Consider the following 9,034-nt stretch of genomic DNA (forward strand, 5'->3'; position numbering starts at 1 on the left):
AATTTCCTTTAATTTGCCAGAAGACAGCTTTCCCTGAGAAACCAGCTTTCAAGCTATCAGGCAGACCAGCTCTAATATTCACCCATCAGTAACCTACTGTAAGGATTACACATTTTAAAAAGAGAAAGGGATGTGATGAACCTTTTACTTCTCAGCATTTTTCATAGTTGTTCTGTTAAAAAGTACTGCTTCTTTGAGACATGGTCTTTGTGCAAATATGTAGGTGACTAAGATAGTTAATGCTTTTCAAAACCCACTGGTAAAAACCCCCAAATCTCGGAAACCCTAAATCCCAGGCATCAAGGTAATGATAGCCAAGATGCCACTAATTTATATTTGCTATCTAAAATAGAGGGCTTCCTGTTGTAAAATTGTTAGCCTCACTGTTGTAAGAGATCATCTTGGAGGAGTGGGGGAAACCAGGACAGAGAAGAAGCAAAACTAACACAGTCTAACCTTAATGAATGTTGAATTTCCACTGACTCGTGCCAGCAGGCTGTTCATGCCAGAAAAATGGCAGATGATGTACAGCATAATTAGTGTCTACCTAGTGGCAGAAAAGACAGATTAAAGAAAATTTATCGAAAGAGTAGCCTGATTCTTATCCTATACTTGAGAAAATTCCATGGAACCTGGATCTTGTAGCCACACAAGTGGAACCTGGATCTTGTAGCCACACAACAAGTCACTCAAACTTCATATGTCATCAGCTGCCACAGCCAGCAACAAAGAAGGGCTGCTACCGGTGTTTCCAGAGCCACAGCCTCTGCTGTGAGCTCTGGGGCACTGACATCCTTTCACAGCGGATTTAGTGCAACTTATGGTGAATCTGTTGCCCCTGAACAGGGAACTCCCCAAAAAGAGTCTAGAGCTCAGCATTGTGGCTTCCCCCCCATGATCTATATCACCCTTTTCTGGGTTCAGTCAACTGTAGTAGGCAAAATGAACACAGGTTAAGTAAAACATTGTTGAAATGCATCAATTTGTAGTTGATTGTTCATTGTAAGGAACTGCAGAAGGGGCCTCATACCAAAACACAGCCACTTGTTACCAATCTAAACAACTGCGTGCCCTGTGAGATCTCACTCAGGAATTTGAACTATCCGGGTGGAGGGCTTAGATAGGTGGAGTTTCCGTGAGCGCTCTTGTGGATGTGTGCAGGTGGGACAGAAAGAGAGAGAAAGGCAGGGTGAAGAAGCAGGAAAAGAACAGAGAGAATATGTTTTTTATTTTGGTTTGGGTTTTTTTGCAAGCAGATGTGAGCTTGCTTTGGTTGTGCTCCAAGTAGACGCAACTTGTGCCCACGCTATCAGCAAAGGCTTAGTAGTTCAGGCTTACTAACCATGGCTACAGTGTTTATGGTTTGGAGCTGACTCATGCCCATCCAGAGTAAAGGCTCACAACTGTGCAGTTAAAACCAGAAGGGACCAGAAAAACAATTCCAGCCACAGGCAGAATAAGCAAGTTGTGTTTCCTCAAAAAAGTATATAGGTCTTAGGCTTGTAGCAGGGCACTGTCCATAAAAGTCAAATTAATGTTAGTACTGAGCCATGGGAATTCATCTTGCAGGTCCTGTGCTCCAACCCAGTAATTTAGCACTGGGCCACACATACTTTCTGGCAAACTTCTATTCTTGATTTTGAAACCAGAGGACTCTCTTCAGTTACCTACTCCACAAGTGAGCTAATCCCCATTGCTATTAAAAGTTTTGCTGACTTCGGCTTTCAGCTGTGAGATTGCATTTGTCTTGTTTTTCTGTTCTCTTCCATGCAGTAGATGAAGCATCTCAGCACCTATCCCACAACTCAACCAGGTAAGGCAGCAAAACCGTGTTCCTTTATCTGCCTGAGAAGAAAGAGGGAATGTAGTCAGGAATTTGACCGTCTCTGCATTTTATAAGAAACAGTCAGTGAAAAAAATTCATTAGCAGTTCTTGGACCAAAACCTAAAAAACTAGGTCTTTCCACTCCTGGGTAAAGGCCCTAAGGCTGAGAAGCCCAAGATCATATCCTCTTTTCCACTGGGTGGAACTCAAAGACTTTCTATTCCTCTGGTGCTGATAAATTATTGGCAGTTGCAGCTCCAACAGGCTGCAGATGTCCAGAAATCCTTGCCAAATGACCACTGATCTCAAGTTTGTAGATCTGTTCCTATTCTTAAAAAGACATCGCTGCCACATGGCCTGAGTTGAGGAGAGATCCCTCTTATGATGTTGAATGCTTCAGTCCCAGAGCAGAGCTAGAATTACCATCAGCACTGACTAGGTGCAGACAAGCCAAAACATTAGAGCATGCTGACTGAACAACACATTATTGGTGCTACCTTCCTCTGACCACACACAGTGCAGGAACCTGAGCTGCCTCTCTACAGGAATTTCATAAATTCTGCATGAGATCAAAGGGATTGCAACTTCCAGTGCTGTGATGTTCACTCGGGTGCAGGCTCCCAAGAAAGATACTGATTTCTCAGCTATGGTGGTTGTATTGTGTTTATCCTGAAGATACATATCATTTCAAGGGCAACCACTCCAGGTCTTTTTGTGTCTTGGTATGTCCCATGAATGTGTCATCTCTACACTGCAGCAATCTTCTCCAAGGACAAAAGGATAATAATTCTGCATTTTGATATTTTGAGACTAAATAATTTAATGAGAGGTTTGAGGTGTTTTTTCCCTTAGTTTCAATAAAGATAGGATTTTATTCCCTGAGTCTCACAGTATGACGGTCAAACCTGGCAACGCTTTTAGTCATGTCTACACTACATACTGAAGGGTGTTACAGAGGGCTACCAGAGATGACTGAAAGCTGGTTGCTTCACACTGAAGCATGAAGTACATGCTGTATGTTACAGCACTGCTCAGACACACTGATTCTAAAACAAAGGCATTACATCTGCATTACAAGGTAACAGTAATTCTAACAATTTTTTCCCCCATAATTTAGCTGCATTCTTAGTTTTAGATAAAGTATTTAAAGGCAAACAAAGAAACAGATGAACAGCAGATGTATGAAGCTGTGAGGTGGGATTGGGGCTGTGACCCCATTCATTTCTTCTCTAAGAACCAAGACTAACTTATAGCGAAGAAGCCAGAGAAACCTTAAATCAACAATGTAATTTTTTTAATGTGTATCTTACTCTATATGTAAAATACATGTCATATATAACATCTGTTACAATAACATATTACAATACATATGAGGTAATGTATATTGGCTTATATTTTCTATTACATATTATATTCCATGCTTATTTATACATTTTATATTCCATGCTTATTTATACATTTTATATATGTGCATATATATATAATTGTATGTATAATATACAATAGAGTTTACTTCTTCATTTCAGGAAAGATTGAAGATAAATGGCATTCAGTAGATCACCTCCTCCCCTTAAAAGGCATATCTGTATGTCTTTGGCATATTGAGATACTGCAGCAAAAACACTGGGGCCCTTTAACTTTAGAGAGTACAACGTAGAAGTGCTTTCAGAGTATATTAGCACAGTGATTTCTTTCAGCAGCTTTGATTTCTTCTCACAGGAGTTAAGAAGAAATTCACTTAATCAGTATACCTAGGCTCAGCTTGCCAACTTCTTTAATACTTAATGTCTTTATCGGAGATAGTACTGTGAATCCTCAAAAAACAATCATCGCAACTTCTGCTGGCAATTAGGATGAAGAAAATTAAACCCAGGAGACACCCTAGCTGATATACATACAAAGCTGATCCCCATCGGGGTGATTGCCTCACCTACTACAGTATGCCAGAAACATCTCTTAAAGCTTCACATCATCACTATGCTAGCAAATAAAAAAAGAATAAAAATGAAGTGGCAATATGTTTGACACATGTTGTAGACCTCTGAAGTAAAGGCCACACCAGGTACACAGCCTCAGCTATGGATACCTGTTTGTTAAACAAAAATGAAGAAACAAACAGATCTTCAGTCAACTCCAGCTAATGCTCCTCTCCCTAAAGTTCTCCGCTGTTTAAATTCCAAATGCCTAAATTAGCAACTATGGGATCTCTTCAGCTCCCCACTGGAAACACTTGTTACTGTTTTTGCTGACTTCCACTGTTCACCCAGCTGTATATGTTTCCCTAAAATGACAGTGCATGCAACAGCTACTAGCTTATCATTTGGGAATTAGAAGCAGCAAATGAATTTTCAGGAAGACTGGTTTCTTTTCAGTTCAGTTTGTGACAAGGCATTTACAGAGTTAGTCACAGAGGCTTGTGAACATTTTTAGTATAAAACATATTTTCAAATGTTTTTTGTCTCTGCAGTTGACAGGGAAAGGATCTGTAGAAGCATTCTGCTTTGGCCTAACTTCTACCAAAGACAATGGTTTCATCATTTTCAGTGGCAGCAGATAGCTGACAGCAAATCTTTAGGAAATCTCACCAATGACATCTCCTCAGTTTGCAGAAGATGCATATCATGGTGCTTGGTTTATTTTTGTTTCATTTTACCTATTTTAGAGTGTTATGAGCCAACCTGTAGCATAAATGGGTGGACTACTTCACATACCTGTTTTTACTAGAGGGGATAATTGTAAGGTTAATTCTGGGGAGAAAATTTGCATGTAATGAAAAAAAAAAAGAATGGGTGCAAGCATGCTGAAAGAAAAAAATGTTTTTAAGTAGAGCCGTATCTAAGACACCAAAATTTTTATAAAGATATCTCAATAGAATATACCAAGCCTGCATGCATATACATGTTTTGTTGTGGGTTTTTTCTTTAATAGTGACAAAATTTCACCAACAAATACTTTTTCAGTACAATAACCACATACTGCTTACTGTACAGAACCAAGCACTCTTCCAAAAACAGTTCTATCATGCATTCCTGAACTTTAAGCATTCTTTGAGTGTTAATATTTCTGAATCTCCTAAGTGGTTAGGTCTACTTATGAACAAAACCTGTTTATCAATGATGATTCTACAGCAGCACTCTGGAAATATTCTTTTGAACGAAGTGTTTGGAAGCTGTAATTTATAAAGTTCATAAAGTGATATGCTATCTTTATTTCCTGAGTTTTATTAACTGTTCCTCATGCCTTTGTTGACTGCTATGACTAGACTTTGATATATCAACAAATGTAAGTTATGACTTTGTGGCTGGTTAATATGTTTACTTACTGTTTAATACGTTTACTTACTACATTATTTAGCAGTTGATTTAGGATTTCCTATTTAAGTTACACTGGCTATTTAAAGGCCTTATTTGACAAGGTTTCCACTGCATTGTATTTTTCTCCCTGTCAGCTCAATCAATTATTTATTGACATACTTATCATGAAATAGACATAAAAAAGGGACAAGCACAGTTAGCCCAGGAAAATATGTGCAAGAAAGATGGAAAGACTTAATTAACATAGATTTACACTACTTTCTTGCTGCAAAATAGCTAATAAACTAACCTCTACATCCCCAGTGCAAACTTACAGAAGACTGATGCATATGCAGCATCTAACAGCAGACTTCTATCCAGCAGTGGATGCAGCATTAGGGTAAAGGAGAGACAAGAGCAATCTTATTGTTGTAATCTCACGAATTCTGTGCCAGATCACTGCAGCTACAGTGTGTATTCCCTTACATGCTTGCTACCTTTCCAGTTTGAGGCAGATGAATTGATTGCAGAGAAACCCTATGCAAAGATTGAATAGAGCTAGTAATAGGGAAGGCAGAGGAGGTGCCTGTCTTGTTTAGCTGGTCCAGAATTTCAACAGAACATGAAGAGCATTGGCTTGAGCTGTTTAAAGTATCATTAAATGACAAGCTCAGAAATATTATTTTTCCTGTGTTGTAGCAGCACTTTGTCATTAGTCAAGATGGACTCTTCACATAGTCAACTAAGATGAGCTTTATACAGAGTCTACACCAAAAAAACCCCAGCTTTCACTGAAGTAAATAAATGTATACTCAGCACATGCAGAGAATTTTTTAAACAACTATTATATTTTAGCTGATCCAGGTAGGCCCTTTATAATATTCCCCACACTTAAATACTTACCGATTATTGACAGCAGGGGTTAATGCTATGGAACAGAAATAAGTGAGTAGGTTTTGGGGATTGGGCCTTTTTTTTTTTTTTTTTCATTGTATATTAACAAAAGACCTATCGCTTACCTAAACTTGCCCTAAAATTAAACTTGATTTTAAAGCTTAAAAGAAACCCTTCCCTGTTTTTGTCAATCAGCTGTATTATTTCAGAGAAACGTGACAGTGATGGAAATGCTACTCTATACTATCAGAAAAATATTCATCTAGATTTATGAATCTCCTCCCAATATTTATGAGGTTTTGCAATTTCAAAGGGTGATTCAGAACCTTAGCAGGATGAAGCACCTCTTATAGCTGCCCAACTCTTTCTGTCAATTAAAGAGAATATTCAGGGCAGTCGGGTTTCTATGTTCAGACAGCTAGGCTGTAGCTAGGCTAAGTGAAGACACTTGAGGCACCCCCTGTTACTCATCACCACCCCCACCGTAGATTTCCACCTCCCAGGTTCTGCCAGTGTAGCTTGTCTGATTGCTCCCCAGCCTATGTTGAAATGAGCCAGGCCCACTCATTTTCATTGACAGGTCTTTGCAGGTCCAGTTTGGTTTGCCCAAGCTAAAATAGAGATTGACAGACTGAAAGACTGGGCCAACAGAATTGAGGGCAGCACCTTTCAAAGGATTTTTCTGGTCAAGTGGGTGGAGAAGTCCCTTGACTTGCAAAGCTGCAACTGAAAAGGGGCATCATTGCAGTTAACTTGACAGCAGGACAACTGCGGCAGTACAGTTGCAGACAGGCTGTTCTAGTCAGTGACTAAATGAAGTCTGTTACCCCAAGCTACAGATTACTACCCTGCCTCATTAACTGGAAGCTAGCATTTGTCCAAACCCTGCACTGTATTGCTTCCAGACTCAGGGCTATTAAAATGTTTGTTTAATTACATACCTCTAAATACTTGTGTTTCTAACCCAGCCACCTTGATAAGTAGTAAACTAGGGTGTGGCCACACGGGTTGGTATATTGACAGACTTGAGAGGAGGTTCTGGCTTCACCTGGTTTGGTGGGAGGTGGAGCAACACGTGAAATCTTTGTTGAACCCTTCTGAAGAGAAGTCAGCTCTACCTTTGCTGGCCTGATATATACCACAATGCAGAAAGCACTTCAGGGTGCTTCTCTTTTTGCATTTATTAGCTATTTAATTCTAGAAGGACTTAGACATGCTAAGAATAAATGCAGAAAGAAGTGTATTCAAGTAGGCCTCCTGCATTCAGAAACAAATATTAAATGTCGCAGCAGAAGTGTGAGTATATGCTTATAGGCATGTATTTGTGGGTGATTCTAGAGAGGATTGGCATACAATTAAAGACAGAATTCTGTAAACAGGGCTACTGTGAGTAAAATGACTCAGAAGAAGGTTTCAGATGATAGCATCACTTCTCTGGAATTCTTGACTAACCAAGATTACAAAAGTTCTTCCCTGGCGGTGCATGTTAATTCAAGATTTACCATTTTTAATACTACGTTATCCCAAAAGGTGTTATGTTTCTTGGTCCAGCTTCTGTATGCAAGATTAGAAGGTAAGAAGCTGAGACAACGGACAAAAAATACAGTAAGAATATTGTTAGTTGTGGCAATTTAGTGTCTATATTAGTACTTAGAAGGTGTCATGGCTGAAGGTGTTGCAAAACCTGAGACAGATGAAGGTCTTTGCTTTTGCTCCAGCAAGTCAGGCAAAACAAAGAGCTTGTATAAATAGGTCATAAGTTGCCTCATGGGTTTATATGATAGAGTAAGAAAGCCAAAATGGCAGGTGGTTGCCTTACTCTGGCAATGGTCTGGATAACAATGTACTGTGATTCTCATTTAACTTCAATATGCAATTGTCTCTCCAGGGTGAGTGTTTCTACTATACTACTACATCAAGGCTTTATGGACTTGTTAGTCATGGAACCCTGAGTCTCCTCAGCTTTTTGTAGCCTTTTATTTTCCTGCAGTTGTTTTTTTTTTTTTTAATGAGTCACACTGAATGTTGTTGATATCTAACTGGTAAGACTTTTCTCACAGCAATCTCTGATATCTGAGAAGAGTCATTTTACTTGCTCAACAAGCCCTCAAGAATTACCTTCTTAAAGATTTTGTTTGTTCTTGATTCTCTGGAACTGAGGTGGCTCTAGAAAATTCCAGAGAAGCTTCAAAACAAACTTGCTTTGCATTGGTTGGATGGTTTGAGAAGTCACAAGACCGCGGTGCTGCCATTGACAGATACAGGTTCTTCAGACAAGGATGGTAAAGAATGGGAGTTACCCTTTATGTAAGATAGTGGCAGGAATGCATGGAGCTCTGCCTGGGGACAGCTGAGAGCTCGTGGGTGGGTTAAAGGGCAAACCTGTGTGGGTGCCATTGGGGTGGATGTCTGCCATAGGCTGCCTGTTCGGAAGGAAATAGATGAGGCCTTCTTCAAGCAACTGGAAGAAGCCTCACATTTGCAGGGCCAGGTCCTCCTGGCAGACTTGAACCACCCCAGTATCTGCTGGAGGGGTAACACAACAGGGTGCAAACAATCCAGGAAGCTTCTGGAATGTGTCTATGACAGCTTCCTGGCACAGGCCATTGGGGAGCTGACAACAAAAGGTGCTCAGTTGGACCTGACAGTTCCTGTACTGGTTCTGGCTGGGATGGGGTTAACTTTCTTCACAGGAGCTCACATCGTACTGTGTTTTAGATCTGTGACCAAAACAATGCTGATAGTGAACCAATGTTTTAGCTATTGCTTAACAATGTTTGTAGAGAATCAAGGCCTTCTCTGTTTCTTACTCTGCTTCCTTCCTCTCCCCTGTGAATAGACAGGGAGGGGGACAGAAGCAGGCAGATGATCCAAGCTGTTCCATGCCCTATAATGTCATGCTCAGCAATAAAAAGGGAGAGAAGGAGGCTTAGGGATGTTAGGTATCTTTTGTTTTGGAACTGACATCAGCCTGCCTGTGGTGATTGCCTTTGCATCACTTGTTTTCTTTCTCTCTTCTTCC

The sequence above is a fragment of the Psittacula echo genome, assembly GCF_963264785.1.
Source record: "Psittacula echo genome assembly, chromosome: 4".
Lineage (NCBI taxonomy): Eukaryota > Metazoa > Chordata > Aves > Psittaciformes > Psittacidae > Psittacula > Psittacula echo.